The following is a 16,629-nucleotide window of genomic DNA, read 5'->3' as shown; positions in this document are numbered from 1 at the left end:
TTGTGGTGGTTGATGGAGCTGTGGTTAGTGATGTGGTGGTGGTGGTTGGTGGAGCTGTGGTTAGCGCTGTGGTGGTGGTTGGTGGAGCTGTGGTTAGTGATGTGGTGGTGGTTGGTGGAGCTGTGGTTAGTGATGAGGTGGTGGTTGTTGGTGGAGCTGTGGTTAGTGATGTGGCGGCGGTTGGTGGAGCTGTGGTTAGTGATGAGTTGGTGGTTGGTGGAGCTGTGGTTATTGATGCGGTGGTGGTGTTTGGTGGAGCTGTGGTTAGTGATGCGGTGGTGGTTGGTGGAGCTGTGGTTAGTGATGCGGTGGTGGTTGGTGGAGCTGTGGTTAGTGATGTGGTGGTGGTTGGTGAAGCTGTGGTTAGTGATGATGTGGTGGTGGTTGGTGGAGCTGTGGTTAGTGATGATGTGGTGGTGGTTGGTGGAGCTGTGGTTATTGATGCGGTTGTGGTGGTTGATGGAGCTATGGTTAGTGATGTGGTGGTGGTGGTTGGTGGAGCTGTGGTTAGTGATGTGGTGGTGGTTGGTGGAGCTGTGGTTAGTGATGTTGTGGTGGTTGGTGGAGCTGTGGTTAGTGATGTGGTGGTGGTTGGTGGAGCTGTGGTTAGTGATGCGGTGGTGGTTGGTGGAGCTGTGGTTAGTGATGTGGTGGTGTTTGTTGGAGCTGTGGTTAGTGATGTGGTGGTGGTTGGTGGAGCTGTGGTTAGTGATGTGGCGGTGGTTGGTGGAGCTGTGGTTAGTGATGTGGTAGTGGTTGGTGGAGCTGTGGTTAGTGATGTGGTGGTGGTTGGTGGAGCTGTGGTTAGTGATGTGGTTGTGGTGTTTGTTGGAGCTGTGGTTAGTGATTCGGTGGTGGTTGGTGGAGCTGTGGTTAGTGATGCGGTTGTGGTGGTTGATGGAGCTGTGGTTATTGATGCGGTTGTGGTGGTTGATGGAGCTGTGGTTAGTGATGTGGTGGTGGTTGGTGGAGCTGTGGTTAGTGATGTGGTGGTGGTTGGTGGAGCTGTGGTTAGTGATGTGGTGGTGGTTGGTGGAGCTGTGGTTAGTGATGAGGTGGTGGTTGGTGGAGCTGTGGTTAGTGATGCGGTGGTGGTTGGTGGAGCTGTGGTTATTGATGCGGGTGTGGCGGTTGATGGAGCTGTGGTTAGTGATGTGGTGGTTGGTGGAGCTGTGGTTAGCGAAGTGGTGGTGGTGCTTGGTGGAGCTGTGGTTAGTGATGCGGTGGTGGTGGTTGGTGGAGCTGTGGTTAGTGATGTGGTGGTGGATGGTGGAGCTGTGGTTAGAGATGTGGTGGTGGTTGGTGGAGCTGTGGTTAGTGATGCGGTGGTGGTTGGTGGAGCTGTGGTTAGTGATGTGGTGGTGTTTGTTGGAGCTGTGGTTAGTGATGTGGTGGTGGTTGGTGGAGCTGTGGTTAGTGATGTGGCGGTGGTTGGTGGAGCTGTGGTTAGTGATGTGGTGGTGGTTGGTGGAGCTGTGGTTAGTGATGTGGTGGTGGTTGGTGGAGCTGTGGTTAGTGATGTGGTTGTGGTGTTTGGTGGAGCTGTGGTTAGTGATGTGGTGGTGGTTGGTGGAGCTGTGGTTAGTGATGCGGTTGTGGTGGTTGATGGAGCTGTGGTTAGTGATGCGGTGGTGGTGGTTGGTGGAGCTGTGGTTAGTGATGTGGTGGTGGTTGGTGGAGCTGTGGTTAGTGATGTGGCGGCGGTTGGTGGAGCTGTGGTTATTGATGAGGTGGTGGTTGGTGGAGCTGTGGTTATTGATGCGGTGGTGGTGGTTGGCGGAGCTGTGGTTAGTGATGCGGTTGTGGTGGTTGATGGAGCTGTGGTTAGTGATGTGGTTGTGGTGTTTGGTGGAGCTGTGGTTAGTGATGCGGTGGTGGTTGGTGGAGCTGTGGTTATTGATGCGGTTGTGGTGGTTGATGGAGCTGTGGTTAGTGATGTGGTGGTGGTGGTTGGTGGAGCTGTGGTTAGTGATGAGGTGGTGGTTGGTGGAGCTGTGGTTAGTGATGTGGTGGTGGTGGTTGGTGGAGCTGTGGTTAGTGATGTGGTGGTGGTGGTTGGTGGAGCTGTGGTTAGCGATGTGGTGGTGGTTGGTGGAGCTGTGGTTAGTGATGAGGTGGTGGTGGTTGGTGGAGCTGTGGTTAGTGATGTGGTGGTGGTTGGTGGAGCTGTGGTTAGTGATGTGGTGGTGGTTGGTGGAGCTGTGGTTAGTGATGTGGTGGTGGTTGGTGGAGCTGTGGTTAGTGATGTGGTGGTGGTTGGTGGAGCTGTGGTTAGTGATGAGGTGGTGGTTGGTGGAGCTGTGGTTAATGATGCGGTGGTGATGTTTGGTGGAGCTGTGGTTAGTGATGTAGTGGTGTTTGGTGGAGCTGTGGTTAGTGATGTAGTGGTGGTTGGTGGAGCTGTGGTTAGTGATGTGGTGGTGGTTGGTGGAGCTGTGGTTAGTGATGTGGTGGTGGTTGGTGGAGCTGTGGTTAGTGATGATGTGGTGGTTGGTGGAGCTGTGGTTAGTGATGAGGTGGTGGTTGGTGGAGCTGTGGTTAGTGATGTGGTGGTTGGTGGAGCTGTGGTTAGTGATGTGGTTGTGGTTGGTGGAGCTGTGGTTAGTGATGCGGTTGTGGTGGTTGATGGAGCTGTGGTTAGTGATGTGGTGGTGGTGGTTGGTGGAGCTGTGGTTAGTGATGAGGTGGTGGTTGGTGGAACTGTGGTTAGTGATGTGGTGGTGGTTGGTGGAGCTGTGGTTAGTGATGTGGTGGTGGTTGGTGGAGCTGTGGTTAGTGATGAGGTGGTGGTGGTTGGTGGAGCTGTGGTTAGTGATGAATTGGTGGTTGGTGGAGCTGTGGTTAGTGATGCGGTGATGGTGGTGGTTGGTGGAGCTGTGGTTAGTGTTGTGGTGGCATTTGGTGGGGTTGTGGTTAACAATGTGGTTGAATATTCTGATGTGATTATTGATGAATTGCTAAACTTTGTTGTGGTTGTGGTCACGGGTTTAATCGGGTCCGGTAGAGTTGTGGTCATTGTGGTTGTAACCGCTGGTAACACTGCAAAACAATAATTTAGAAGGACACAAATTATTGGCTGCACATTGGCAGAAATGAGATATTAGGACACTATATCCCGGCACAATTGTAGGGCGGCACTTTGGAAGTTGTGGGCGCTCAACATTCGGGATCCCACCCCAATTACCATAGACATACCACTGAGGACAGCGACTCCTTCTGGTGCATTCAGTATAATGGGCGAGCGCCAGAATTATGTCCGACTTGTCGATTTAAATGTTGCGGCCGGTGCGAATGCGCAGGGGAATGGCCCTTGAGGCGCAGAGTTTTATGTTGCAGCGAACACAGAGCAGCCGTGAGACGAAACTGGCGCAAACACTTTATAAATACGTCTACAAGCAGTTATACTTGTATCTATGTGCAAAGTCAGAAAACTGATGCAGCAACAATAACAAAAATCTGGGCAATCGTGTCCGTAATCGCATTATCTGCGACATCTGCATCATCTGTGCTTCTACTAGTCATTACTATGGAGGTATCACAATACATGCACATACTTGTCCAGCCCCCCCCCTCCTGTTTACTCCCCTCCTGTATACTCCCCTCCTGTATACTCCCCTCCTGTATACTCCCCTCCTGTATACTCGCCTCCTGTATACTCGCCTCCTGTATACTCGCCTCCTGTATACTCACCCCCTGTATACTCGCCTCCTGTATACTCACCCCCTGTATACTCGCCTCCTGTATACTCACCCCCTGTATACTCGCCTCCTGTATACTCACCTCCTGTATACTCACCCTCTCTATACTCCCCTCCTGTATACTCCCCTCCTGTATACTCGCCTCCTGTATACTCACCCCCTGTATACTCGCCTCCTGTATACTCACCCCCTGTATACTCACCTCCTGTATACTCACCTCCTGTATACTCACCCTCTCTATACTCTCCTCCTATATACTCACCTCCTGTATACTCACCTCCTGTATACTCACCTCCTGTATACTCACCTCCTGTATACTCACCCCCTGTATACTCACCCCCTGTACACTCACCTCCTGTATACTCCCCTCCTGTATACTCGCCTCCTGTATACTCGCCTCCTGTATACTCACCTCCTATATACTCACCCCCTGTATACTCACCTCCTATATACTCACCCCCTGTATACTCCCCTCCTGTATACTCACCTCCTATATACTCACCCCCTGTATACTCACCTCCTGTATACTCGCCTCCTATATACTCACCCCCTGTATACTCGCCTCCTGTATACTCACCCCCTGTATACTCACCCCCTGTATACTCACCCCCTGTATACTCACCCCCTGTATACTCGCCTCCTGTATACTCGCCTCCTATATACTCACCCCCTGTATACTCACCCCCTGTATACTCCCTTCATGTATACTCGCCTCCTGTATACTCGCCTCCTATATACTCACCTCCTGTATACTTACCTTCTCTATACTCACCTTCTGTATACTCACCTTCTGTATACTCACCTTCTGTATACTCGCCTCCAGTATACTCACCTTCTGTATACTCGCCTCCTGTATACTCACCTTCTGTATACTTGCCTCCTGTATACTCGCCTCCTGTATACTCGCCTCCTGTATACTCACCCCCTGTATACTCGCCTCCTGTATACTCGCCTCCTGTATACTCACCCCCTGTATACTCACCCCCTGTATACTCACCCCCTGTATACTCCCTTCATGTATACTCGCCTCCTGTATACTCGCCTCCTATATACTCACCTCCTGTATACTTACCTTCTCTATACTCACCTTCTGTATACTCGCCTCCTGTATACTCACCCCCTGTATACTCACCCCCTGTATACTCGCCTCCTGTATACTCACCTCCTGTATACTCACCTCCTGTATACTCACCTTCTTTATACTCACCCTCTGTATACTCGCCTCCTATATACTCGCCTCCTGTATACTCGCCTCCTATATACTCGCCTCCTATATACTCGCCTCCTATATACTCGCCTCCTGTATACTCCTCTCCTGTATACTCCTCTCCTGTATACTCCCCTCCTGTATACTCGCATCCTGTATACTCCCCTCCTCTATACTCACCAATGTGTCTATATATTGAATCGGTTACTCTGAGTTGCAGAGTTTGGGGTGACGATCGCTGCTCCCCACTTCCTAGATGATTGATTTTCCTATGTGTTTGGCTTGTTACAGTCTGACAGAGGCCGGTGCCCAAATGTCCCGTTATATTTGCAGCGTCACTCTGCCGGTTCTGACCCGGTGTATGCCGGAGGTGTAGGGAATGTGGGTGCAGGACCACCGGAGGAGGGGGGATGTAAGACAGACGCTAATAAGATTCCCCCCATGTTAAAAAGTATATATCACAATATTCACTTGTAGACCATAAAGTGTTAAACTGATAGCTGTACACGAGCTGTGACATACAGGTAGGGATGTATATTACATCCAGCCTAAATATATATGAATACCATATATAGGGACACAGAACGTCCAACACTACAGGACACACCTCTACTAGGACTATATATGACAGACGGACAGTGTCATGGCGGCTGGTACCGAGAGGCTGTGACATCAAGGCTACGACAGCTGGACAACGCTCCCTACTGAAACTTGTGCTCTCATATCTCGGACGACACAATATATGAAGAAAAGACAACAGGTGTAATGGATAACGATATATGAAGAGCTACGGGAAGAGATGGAAGCCTCCCGGCCATTACAGAACAGACTCTTACTGATACACTGACTGACATGGACACGTGACTGATAACCTGCGCAAGTATCTGGTATCCTGTATTCTGCAACCTGGATGACCCCAATAAAGGAGACTTTCTATAAGTATCACCGAGTCCTTCTGGTGTCACCGAGTGACGTATTTTGGGAATAATCACTTTGACACCAAGTATAGTTATTTGTATCAAATTACATGTAACAATACACAGAACAATAGACAATATCTATTATTAGATCTTTACACCCCAATATTTTCTATGTGCAGGTGTCTCACCCGGCCCGTAGCAGTATATACTCTGAGATCCGGAGGCTGATATCGTTACGGAGCAGTATTTGGTGGCCAGGTCTTGGCTCGTGGTGTCTGAAGGAAACTCACAGCTCTCCAGGGTCGGCTTCTGCAGATTTGTTGTTGTGCAGTTAGAAATCCCATAAGTCCCTGAGAAAATAAGAAAGGATTATTTCCGGTGTAACAGACCAGAATATACCCCAAGCCCACACCCGGGGTATAACGTGGCCTCGTCCAGAGTATAACCCCCCCTTGTCCAGAGTATAACCCCCCTGGTCCAGAGTATAACCCCCCCCCTTGTCCAGAGTATAACCTCATCAGGTCCAGAGTATAACCGCCCTGGTCCAGAGTATAACCCCCCCTGGTCCAGAGTATAACCCCCCTGGTCCAGAGTATAACCTCATCAGGTCCAGAGTATAACCCCCCCTGGTCCAGAGTATAACCCCCCCTGGTCCAGAGTATAAACCCCCCTGGTCCAGAGTATAACCCCCCTGGTCCAGAGTATAACCCCCCTGGTCCAGAGTATAACCCCCCTGGTCCAGAGTATAACCCCCCTGGTCCAGAGTATAAACCCCCCTGGTCCAGAGTATAACCCCCCTGGTCCAGAGTATAACCCCCTGGTCCAGAGTATAACCCCTCCTGGTCCAGAGTATAACCCCCCCTGGTCCAGAGTATAACCCCCCCTGGTCCAGAGTATAACCCCCCCCTGGTCCAGAGTATAACCCCTCCTGGTCCAGAGTATAACCCCCCCTGATCCAGAGTATAACCCCCCCCCCCCAGTCCAGAGTATAACCCTCCCCCCAGTCCAGAGTATAACCTCATCCGGTCCAGAGTATAACCCCCCCCCCCCCCTTGTCCAGAGTATAACCTCATCCGGTCCAGAGTATAACCCCCCCCCCCCCTAGTCCAGAGTATAACCCCCCTAGTCCAGAGTATAACCCCCCTGGTCCAGAGTATAACCCCCCCCCCCCCTTCCCGGTCCAGAGTATAACACCCCGGTCCAGAGAAATTCTCCCCAGGGTATAACACCCAAGTCCAGACTATAACATAAAGTGGCCTAGGCCACTTTATACCCTGGGTTATAGTCTGGCCTGGAGGGGTATTCTATGACCTAGGCTACTTTATACCCCAGGGTATATTCTGGCCTCTGTGGTTATACTCTGGTCTGGGCTACTTTATATCCAGGGGTATAATGTGGCCCAAGCTACATTTATACTCTAACCTAGGCCAAACTATACCCGGGTGTAATCTGGGATGGGGTCATTCTGGCCTGCTACGCCGATCCAAAACATTGCTGCCCATAGACTGCATGCACCAAGAGAACCTCTGTAGTCCCATCAGGTCCTTATTGTCCCAGTCCTGCACCTCAGCCTGAGCTGACCAGAGGAGAGGCTGAAACCTGCTACAGGAGAAGATCCGGAGGTCCAAATCCTAGTAAGGATCTCCAGGTGATGGGTCATACATCCAAGGCGGAGAGGTCCTCACCTGGCCCGTTGCACATGCTCCACATGAGGTTCACCTCAAAGTCGTAGGTTTGGCTGCACCAGTAGAAGGCGGCTCCACCATCAGTCGTGCATTCGGTGTAAATGTTTCCATTGAAAATAAATGGAATATAGCAATTTCCGGTGATTGATGCTGGAGGGAGGAGAATGGAAAAATCAGCTGACCATAGATGTCACCTGAGGACAACCATCTCTCAAATCTATATCTATAGCCTCCGCATCCACAGAAGTGGCTGGGAACCGGGGAGAGTGAGGAGGATAGGGAAGGACAAGATAGTTACACAGGGATGATATAGAGTGCCACAGGGATCAGAGCCACAATGAGGGTCCATCACACGGGCAACTCACGTCATGACTTGTAATGATATTTATCTGTTTTGTTCTTACACAAAGATCTTTTGTTCCGTGGCAAACTTTGACCAAATGTTTCATCAAAATACAAAAGATCCACCTGTAAGAGAAGAGTGCAGCGGTCATTGAATGGAGATACAAGGTCCTAGACCAGTGGTGGCGAACCTATGGCACTAGTGCCAGAGGCGGCACTCTGAGCCCTCTGTGTGGGCACTCAGGACATCACCCCAGCATGAAGTTCGCCAGAGAGGACTCAAAGAATCTTCCTACAGAATCTTCCTTCAATGATAGGCAGATTTGCCCTCCTCCTTTCAACTGCGTTGGTGTCCTTAGGAGGCTGAAGGATGGAAAGTTGTCAAAGAACAAGGAGAAATACAATACTGCTTAAATTTCTGCACTTTGCAATAAATAAGTGGCTTTTAGTTGAAGTTTGGGCACTCCGGCTCTAAAAGGTTAGCCATCACTGTCCTAGACTGTATCCCACCACGGAGATGTCCTAGACTGTATCCACCACTGAGGTGTCCTAGACTGTATCCAACCACTGAGGTGTCCTAGACTGTATCTCACCACTGAGTTGTCCTAGAATGTATCCCACCACTGAGATGTCCTAGACTGTATCCAACCACTGAGATGTCCTAGACTGTATCCCACCACTGAGGTGTCCTAGACTGTATCCCACCACGGAGATGTCCAAGACTGTATCCACCACTGAGGTGTCCTAGACTGTATCCAACCACTGAGGTGTCCTAGACTGTATCTCACCACTGAGGTGTCCTAGACTGTATCCCACCACTGAGGTGTCCTAGACTGTATCCCACCACTGAGATGTCCTAGACTGTATCCACCACTGAGGGGTCCTACACTGTATACCACCACTGAGATGTCCTAGACTGTATCCACCACTGAGGTGTCCTAGACTGTATCCCACCACTGAGATGTCCTAGACTGTATCCACCACTGAGGTGTCCTAGACTGTATCCCACCACTGAGATGTCTTAGACTGTATCCACCACTGAGGTGTCCTAGAATGTATCCCACCACTGAGATGTCCTAGACTGTATCCAACCACTGAGATGTCCTAGACTGTATCCCACCACTGAGGTGTCCTAGACTGTATCCCACCACTGAGATGTCCTAGACTGTATCCAACCACTGAGGTGTCCTAGACTGTATCCAACCACTGAGGTGTCCTAGACTGTATCTCACCACTGAGGTGTCCTAGACTGTATCCAACCACTGAGGTGTCCTAGACTGTATCCCACCACTGAGATGTCCTAGACTGTATCCACCACTGAGGGGTCCTACACTGTATCCCACCACTGAGATGTCCTACACTGTATCCACCACTGAGGTGTCCTAGACTGTATCCCACCACTGAGATGTCCTAGACTGTATCCATCACTGAGGTGTCCTAGACTGTATCCAACCACTGAGGTGTCCTAGACTGTATCCACCACTGAGGTGTCCTAGACTGTATCCACCACTGAGGTGTCCTAGACTTTATCCACCACTGAGGTGTCCCAGACTGTATCCAACGAATGAGATGTCCTAGACCAGTGATGGCAAACCTTTTGGAGACCGAGTGCCCAAACTACAACAAAGACCTCCTTATTTATCCCAAAGTGCCAACAGAGAAATTTTATTTGTGATTTATACTCCCTTCTCTGTCACAGGTTTCATTGATACCAGCACCCTGAGCACACCAATAAAGCAGAAAATAGTCCCAGGTAGAGCTGTCACTTTAAAATAGCTCTGTGCACAGCAAGTCCTGGGCTGTCTGGGACTGCAGGAAGATACCTGGAGTCATCTCTGGTGATGGCCTGAGTGCCCACAGAAAGGGCTCCGAGTGCCACCTCTGGCACCAGTGCCATAGGTTAGCTATCACTGTCCTAGACTGTATCCACCACTGAGATGTCCTAGACTGTATCCACCACTGAAGTGTCCTAGACTGTATCCACCACTGAGGTGTCCTAGACTGTATCCCACCACTGAGGTGTCCTAGACTGTATCCCACCACTGAGGTATCCTAGACTGTATCCACCACTGAGGTGTCCTAGACTGTATCCACCACTGAGGTGTCCTAGACTGTATCCCACCACTGAGGTGTCCTAGACTGTATCCCACCACTGAGGTATCATAGACTGTATCCCACCACTGAGGTGTCCTAGACTGTATCCACCACTGAGATGTCCTAGACTGTATCCAACCACTGAGGTGTCCTAGACTGTATCCAACCACTGAGGTGTCCTAGACTGTATCCAACCACTGCGGTGTCCTAGACTGTATCCCACCACTGAGATGTCCTAGACTGTATCCACCACTGAGGGGTCCTACACTGTATCCCACCACTGAGATGTCCTAGACTGTATCCACCACTGAGGTGTCCTAGACTGTATCCCACCACTGAGATGTCCTAGACTGTATCCACCACTGAGGTGTCCTAGACTGTATCCCACCACTGAGATGTCCTAGACTGTATCCCACCACTGAGATGTCATAGACTGTATCCACCACTGAGGTGTCCTAGACTGTATCCACCACTGAGGTGTCCTAGAATGTATCCCACCACTGAGATGTCCTAGACTGTATCCAACCACTGAGATGTCCTAGACTGTATCCCACCACTGAGGTGTCCTAGAATGTATCCCACCACTGAGATGTCCTAGACTGTATCCAACCACTGAGATGTCCTAGACTGTATCCCACCACTGAGGTGTCCTAGACTGTATCCCACCACGGAGATGTCCAAGACTGTATCCACCACTGAGGTGTCCTAGACTGTATCCAACCACTGAGGTGTCCTAGACTGTATCTCACCACTGAGGTGTCCTAGACTGTATCCAACCACTGAGGTGTCCTAGACTGTATCCCACCACTGAGATGTCCTAGACTGTATCCACCACTGAGGGGTCCTACACTGTATCCCACCACTGAGATGTCCTAGACTGTATCCACCACTGAGGTGTCCTAGACTGTATCCCACCACTGAGATGTCCTAGACTGTATCCACCACTGAGGTGTCCTAGACTGTATCCCACCACTGAGATGTCTTAGACTGTATCCACCACTGAGGTGTCCTAGAATGTATCCCACCACTGAGATGTCCTAGACTGTATCCAACCACTGAGATGTCCTAGACTGTATCCCACCACTGAGGTGTCCTAGACTGTATCCCACCACTGAGGTGTCCTAGACTGTATCCACCACTGAGGTGTCCTAGACTGTATCCAACCACTGAGATGTCCTAGACTGTATCTCACCACTGAGATGTCCTAGACTGTATCCAACCACTGAGGTGTCCTAGACTGTATCTCACCACTGAGGTGTCCTAGACTGTATCCAACCACTGAGGTGTCCTAGACTGTATCCCACCACTGAGATGTCCTAGACTGTATCCAACCACTGAGGTGTCCTAGACTGTATCCCACCACTGAGGTGTCCTAGACTGTATCCACCACTGAGGTGTCCTAGACTGTATCCAACCACTGAGATGTCCTAGACTGTATCTCACCACTGAGATGTCCTAGACTGTATCCAACCACTGAGGTGTCCTAGACTGTATCTCACCACTGAGGTGTCCTAGACTGTATCCAACCACTGAGGTGTCCTAGACTGTATCCCACCACTGAGATGTCCTAGACTGTATCCAACCACTGAGGTGTCCTAGACTGTATCCCACCACTGAGGTGTCCTAGACTGTATCCTACCACTGAGGTGTCCTAGACTGTATCCACCACTGAGGTGTCCTAGACTGTATCCAACCACTGAGGTGTCCTAGACTGTATCTCACCACTGAGGTGTCCTAGACTGTATCCCACCACTGAGGTGTCCTAGACTGTATCCCACCACTGAGATGTCCTAGACTGTATCCACCACTGAGGGGTCCTACACTGTATCCCACCACTGAGATGTCCTAGACTGTATCCACCACTGAGGTGTCCTAGACTGTATCCCACCACTGAGATGTCCTAGACTGTATCCACCACTGAGGTGTCCTAGACTGTATCCCACCACTGAGATGTCTTAGACTGTATCCACCACTGAGGTGTCCTAGAATGTATCCCACCACTGAGATGTCCTAGACTGTATCCAACCACTGAGATGTCCTAGACTGTATCCCACCACTGAGGTGTCCTAGACTGTATCCCACCACTGAGATGTCCTAGACTGTATCCAACCACTGAGGTGTCCTAGACTGTATCCAACCACTGAGGTGTCCTAGACTGTATCTCACCACTGAAGTGTCCTAGACTGTATCCAACCACTGAGGTGTCCTAGACTGTATCCCACCACTGAGATGTCCTAGACTGTATCCACCACTGAGGGGTCCTACACTGTATCCCACCACTGAGATGTCCTACACTGTATCCACCACTGAGGTGTCCTAGACTGTATCCCACCACTGAGATGTCCTAGACTGTATCCATCACTGAGGTGTCCTAGACTGTATCCAACCACTGAGGTGTCCTAGACTGTATCCACCACTGAGGTGTCCTAGACTGTATCCACCACTGAGGTGTCCTAGACTTTATCCACCACTGAGGTGTCCTAGACTGTATCCAACGACTGAGATGTCCTAGACTGTATCCACCACTGAGATGTCCTAGACTGTATCCACCACTGAGGTGTCCTAGACTGTATCCACCACTGAGGTGTCCTAGACTGTATCCCACCACTGAGGTGTCCTAGACTGTATCCCACCACTGAGGTATCCTAGACTGTATCCACCACTGAGGTGTCCTAGACTGTATCCACCACTGAGGTGTCCTAGACTGTATCCCACCATTGAGGTGTCCTAGACTGTATCCCACCACTGAGGTATCCTAGACTGTATCCCACCACTGAGGTGTCCTAGACTGTATCCACCACTGAGATGTCCTAGACTGTATCCAACCACTGAGGTGTCCTAGACTGTATCCAACCACTGAGGTGTCCTAGACTGTATCCAACCACTGCGGTGTCCTAGACTGTATCCAACCACTGAGATGTCCTAGACTGTATCCCACCACTGCGGTGTCCTAGAATGTAACCCACCACTGAGATGTCCTAGACTGTATCCAACCACTGAGATGTCCTAGACTGTATCCCACCACTGAGATGTCATAGACTGTATCCACCACTGAGGTGTCCTAGACTGTATCCACCACTGAGGTGTCCTAGAATGTATCCCACCACTGAGGTGTCCTAGACTGTATCCCACCACTGAGATGTCCTAGACTGTATCCACCACTGAGGTGTCCTAGACTGTATCCCACCACTGAGATGTCCTAGACTGTATCCACCACTGAGGTGTCCTAGACTGTATCCCACCACTGAGATGTCCTAGACTGTATCCCACCACTGAGATGTCATAGACTGTATCCACCACTGAGGTGTCCTAGACTGTATCCACCACTGAGGTGTCCTAGAATGTATCCCACCACTGAGATGTCCTAGACTGTATCCAACCACTGAGATGTCCTAGACTGTATCCCACCACTGAGGTGTCCTAGAATGTATCCCACCACTGAGATGTCCTAGACTGTATCCAACCACTGAGATGTCCTAGACTGTATCCCACCACTGAGATGTCCTAGACTGTATCCAACCACTGAGATGTCCTAGACTGTATCCCACCACTGAGGTGTCCTAGAATGTATCCCACCACTGAGATGTCCTAGACTGTATCCAACCACTGAGATGTCCTAGACTGTATCCCACCACTGAGGTGTCCTAGACTGTATCCCACCACGGAGATGTCCAAGACTGTATCCACCACTGAGGTGTCCTAGACTGTATCCAACCACTGAGGTGTCCTAGACTGTATCTCACCACTGAGGTGTCCTAGACTGTATCCAACCACTGAGGTGTCCTAGACTGTATCCCACCACTGAGATGTCCTAGACTGTATCCACCACTGAGGGGTGCTACACTGTATCCCACCACTGAGATGTCCTAGACTGTATCCACCACTGAGGTGTCCTAGACTGTATCCCACCACTGAGATGTCCTAGACTGTATCCACCACTGAGGTGTCCTAGACTGTATCCCACCACTGAGATGTCTTAGACTGTATCCACCACTGAGGTGTCCTAGAATGTATCCCACCACTGAGATGTCCTAGACTGTATCCAACCACTGAGATGTCCTAGACTGTATCCCACCACTGAGGTGTCCTAGACTGTATCCCACCACTGAGGTGTCCTAGACTGTAATCCACCACTGAGGTGTCCTAGACTGTATCCAACCACTGAGATGTCCTAGACTGTATCTCACCACTGAGATGTCCTAGACTGTATCCAACCACTGAGGTGTCCTAGACTGTATCTCACCACTGAGGTGTCCTAGACTGTATCCAACCACTGAGGTGTCCTAGACTGTATCCCACCACTGAGATGTCCTAGACTGTATCCAACCACTGAGGTGTCCTAGACTGTATCCCACCACTGAGGTGTCCTAGACTGTATCCACCACTGAGGTGTCCTAGACTGTATCCAACCACTGAGATGTCCTAGACTGTATCTCACCACTGAGATGTCCTAGACTGTATCCAACCACTGAGGTGTCCTAGACTGTATCTCACCACTGAGGTGTCCTAGACTGTATCCAACCACTGAGGTGTCCTAGACTGTATCCCACCACTGAGATATCCTAGACTGTATCCAACCACTGAGGTGTCCTAGACTGTATCCCACCACTGAGGTGTCCTAGACTGTATCCCACCACTGAGGTGTCCTAGACTGTATCCACCACTGATGTGTCCTAGACTGTATCCAACCACTGAGATGTCCTAGACTGTATCTCACCACTGAGATGTCCTAGACTGTATCCAACCACTGAGGTGTCCTAGACTGTATCTCACCACTGAGGTGTCCTAGACTGTATCCAACCACTGAGGTGTCCTAGACTGTATCCCACCACTGAGATGTCCTAGACTGTATCCAACCACTGAGGTGTCCTAGACTGTATCCCACCACTGAGGTGTCCTAGACTGTATCCCACCACTGAGATGTCCTAGACTGTATCCACCACTGAGATGTCCTAGACCAGTGATGGCGAACCTTTTAGAGGCCGAGTGCCCAAACTACAACAAAGACCCACTTATTTATCGCAAAGTGCCAACACAGAAATTTAATTTGTGATTTATACTCCCTTCTCTGTCACAGCTTTTATTGATACCAGCCCCTGAGGACACCAATAAAGCAGAAAATAGTCCCAGGTAGAGCTGTCACTTTAAAATAGCTCTGTGCACAGCAAGTCCTGGGCTGTCTGGGACTGCAGGAAGATCCCGGGAGTACTCTCTGGTGATGGCCTGAGTGCCCACAGAAAGGGCTCTGAGTGCCACCTCTGGCACCCATGCCATAGGTTAGCCATCACTGTCCTAGACTGTATCCACCACTGAGGTGTCCTAGACTGTATCCCACCACTGAGATGTCTTAGACTGTATCCACCACTGAGGTGTCCTAGAATGTATCCCACCACTGAGATGTCTTAGACTGTATCCACCACTGAGGTGTCCTAGAATGTATCCCACCACTGAGTTGTCCTAGACTGTATCCAACCACTGAGATGTCCTAGACTGTATCCCACCACTGAGGTGTCCTAGACTGTATCCCACCACTGAGGTGTCCTAGACTGTATCCACCACTGAGGTGTCCTAGACTGTACCCAACCACTGAGATGTCCTAGACTGTATCTCACCACTGAGATGTCCTAGACTGTATCCAACCACTGAGGTGTCCTAGACTGTATCTCACCACTGAGATGTCCTAGACTGTATCCAACCACTGAGGTGTCCTAGACTGTATCCCACCACTGAGGTGTCCTAGACTGTATCCACCACTGAGGTGTCCTAGACTGTATCTCACCACTGAGGTGTCCTAGACTGTATCCAACCACTGAGGTGTCCTAGACTGTATCCACCACTGAGGTGTCCTAGACTGTATCCAACCACTGAGGTGTCCTAGACTGTATCCCACCACTGAGGTGTCCTAGACTGTATCCAACCACTGAGATGTCCTAGACTGTAACCACCACTGAGGTGTCCTACACTGTATCCCACCATTGAGGTGTCCTAGACTGTATCCAACCACTGAGGTGTCCTAGACTGTATCCAACCACTGAGGTGTCCTAGACTGTATCCCACCACGGAGATGTCCAAGACTGTATCCACCACTGAGGTGTCCTAGACTGTATCCAACCACTGAAGTGTCCTAGACTGTATCTCACCACTGAGGTGTCCTAGACTGTATCCCACCACTGAGATGTCCTAGACTGTATCCAACCACTGAGATGTCCTAGACTGTAACCACCACTGAGGTGTCCTACACTGTATCCCACCATTGAGGTGTCCTAGACTGTATCCAACCACTGAGGTGTCCTAGACTGTATCCAACCACTGAGGTGTCCTAGACTGTATCCCACCACGGAGATGTCCAAGACTGTATCCACCACTGAGGTGTCCTAGACTGTATCCACCACTGAGGTGTCCTAGACTGTATCCACCACTGAGGTGTCCTAGACTGTATCCCACCACTGAGATGTCTTAGACTGTATCCACCACTGAGGTGTCCTAGAATGTATCCCACCACTGAGATGTCTTAGACTGTATCCAACCACTGAGGTGTCCTAGACTGTATCCCACCACTGAGGTGTCCTAGACTGTATCCACCACTGAGGTGTCCTAGACTGTATCTCACCACTGAGGTGTCCTAGACTTTATCCACCACTGAGGTGTCCCAGACTGTATCCAACGAATGAGATGTCCTAGAC

Source organism: Engystomops pustulosus, chromosome 3 (genome assembly GCF_040894005.1).
Source record: "Engystomops pustulosus chromosome 3, aEngPut4.maternal, whole genome shotgun sequence".
In the NCBI taxonomy this organism is placed as follows: domain Eukaryota; kingdom Metazoa; phylum Chordata; class Amphibia; order Anura; family Leptodactylidae; genus Engystomops; species Engystomops pustulosus.
This window is presented reverse-complemented; position numbering follows the sequence as displayed.